This window comes from Galeopterus variegatus, unplaced genomic scaffold, assembly GCF_000696425.1.
Source record: "Galeopterus variegatus unplaced genomic scaffold, G_variegatus-3.0.2 Scaffold339, whole genome shotgun sequence".
NCBI classification, from domain to species: domain Eukaryota; kingdom Metazoa; phylum Chordata; class Mammalia; order Dermoptera; family Cynocephalidae; genus Galeopterus; species Galeopterus variegatus.
The window spans coordinates 309,302-311,887 of record NW_007726450.1 but is presented as its reverse complement, the minus strand read 5'-3'; positions in this window follow the sequence as shown (position 1 = coordinate 311,887).

Genomic DNA, 2,586 nt, shown 5'->3' with positions numbered 1-2,586 from the left:
GCCATATGGCCTGAGAGAGGACACCTTCATTATGAATGATGACTCCTGACACCTTTCAACATCTCAGCAGAGCTTTAAGATGTGAGGGCACTCACTTGCAAAATCAAACTTTGTTTTGGCATCAGAGAAAATAGAAGGAGGAAAATCTCAATTCCTAAGACTAGTATGGTCAGTCTCAGGCTGGGACGAGGTGTATTGATTGTATAGAGGAGGAAGTACCAACAAGCTCATTGGATGGCCCTGATTCTATTTGAAGCTCTGTCTGTCTTCTTATCTGCATGAGCTGGGTGGACACTAGCTTCCTAGGGTCCATTCCAACTCTAATATTTTATTTTATCATTGATGGGTTCCTCCATAAGATGAGCATCCCTCAGTGGGAAAACTCTGTGTATCTTGAGGTTTTGATGAGAATTTTTTTATACACCTTTACCTTTTAAAAACTCCCTTTTTATCCCTTGCCATACTCTCCTCAGCAATAAAGAGGCCTTATGAATTTTGATAACTTGGTGCATCAGAGTTTATTTCATTAATATATTACCTTCCATTGCTGCTACTACAGCTTGCCATTTTGTCCTCCAAAAGAGAGATGACTTTGGAGAAGCAAGCCAAAAGGCATGTTAGGAAAGTAGGTATTATGGCCAGGAGAGAATTTGCTATGTGTTTGCTGCTTAAAAACATAAAAATAAGGTAGCTCATGTGAACAAAAATATTACAGGATTATGCGTATAATTATGCCCAAGAAAAAGATGCACATTCATAAAACCACTACTCTACACTGAAAGTTAAAGGATTGAGAAGTGGGAGGGACTATTTTCCAGCACCCACAGCAATGCCTCCATCAGCAGCCAGGCGGATGTGGAGACTCGGGCCACACTGAGCCACACAGCCCACGTCTTTGGTGTTGATTCTCCACCTGCAGGAGCGTCTGACATTTCTCTCAAAATCAATGAATCTTTGTTTCCTTCTGTCTGCTCATTTGACCTTATTTTGTTTTGAAACAGAGAAGAAGGAAAGAAAGAACAAACTAAACTGGTAGGGTGGGGTGGAGGGGGTGGAGGCTGGGGAGCTAAAGGAACCAAGGAACCGGGAAGGACTCGTCCGTGCTGTGGCGTCTACAGACAAGATCACAGGCTGCTGCTGGTCGTCACCTGGGATGTTATTGTTTGCTTGCTGTAGTCTCATTTGTTCCTGCTTCTCATTTCAGATTCTCACCTTGATATAATAAGTCATGGTCTTCCCAGCCATCATCCCCATATTGACAAGCAAATGTCACCCACATTTGATTGACATCCATTGCTCCTGAATGCAGAAGTATGATTTAGGAATCAATTTTACTTATTTATTTAAAGCTGTTCTTGTTCGTCTTTATGCATTCGTTGGTGGGATAACTTGCCTAATATCTACTCTGGGGGCTTTCCATTCATATGATAAATCCAGGCTGTTCCTTCTCTCGCTCTCCCACCGTCAGTAGGGGCTCTTCTTTGTCATATTTTTCCTATTTCTCCCTTCCCCCAACGTGCATTTGGGAGCTCTGCTATAGAGCTTGTGGAACTCTTTCTATATCGTAGGGAAAGACCTTTCCCAGCACTTGTGTAAACGCTGCTTACTATATCTTAAGACCTTTGAAGGCATTTTGACAAAGGATCATTTCTTATGCATGTAGCATCTGTAAGTAAGTGCAACATCAGGTCCAATGGCAGTATCTCCTGAAAGGTTGCTAGAATTTTAAGTCTGTAAGAGCACATATGTACGCAGTCACCACCGTGCAGCATTTGTAGAAAGAACCAACCCTCCCCTCTTTATGCGATGGACCTGCCCATTTAAAATCATTGAGGAATGTTCTTTGGCTGTTCAACACACCTTTAACACGTTATTCCATTTAGAAGGCTGGGGAGGAAAATCATAAGGTTAAAAATCACATCTACCATCCGGAAAATTCTAAAGGGCCCTTCTTATGTTAAAAGTGGCATTTTGAAAAACACCTGAAGCACTGATTGTGGATGAGCCAGTAAAGAAATATTGTCAACCCAGCTACCCTCCTTTCAACCTTCACCTCTGGGGCTGCTGGCAGCGGGGAAATAGGGGACTTAGGTGTGACCCTTGAGTCCTGGCGGCTGTCATATAGCTGTATCCCTCTCCTAGATATTTCCAGCGAGAGCGCTGCCATCGCCTGGGTTTAGCAAGGGAGTATTCAGGATTTCACTGTTCATCCATGTGCAGAGAGGGGAAAAAAAAAGAGAGGCCGAAAAAAAAAAAAAATCCCACATTGTCAGAGTAATGCCAAACTCTCTCTGAGTGGGATGAGCAGAGCAGATGCTGCTATGAGACGCCAAACGGCTCCCCTTCCTCTGTGCCTTGGGTGCCTATAAATTGCTCGGGCTCGCGTTTGTCAGCCTCCTCTTCTCCTGGCAGGTGGTACCCAGGCAGAATTCTGCCTTCAGTCTCTCTCGCGCTCGGCTCCCGTCCGTGAGGCGCTCGCCGCTGCTCGCTCCGCTGCTCCAGCTCCAGCTCCAGCCTCGCCGAGGAGCCGACCGTGTCCGCCGCCGCCGCCGCTCCGCGCACCCGGGGGCGCCCTGCTGCCCCGCC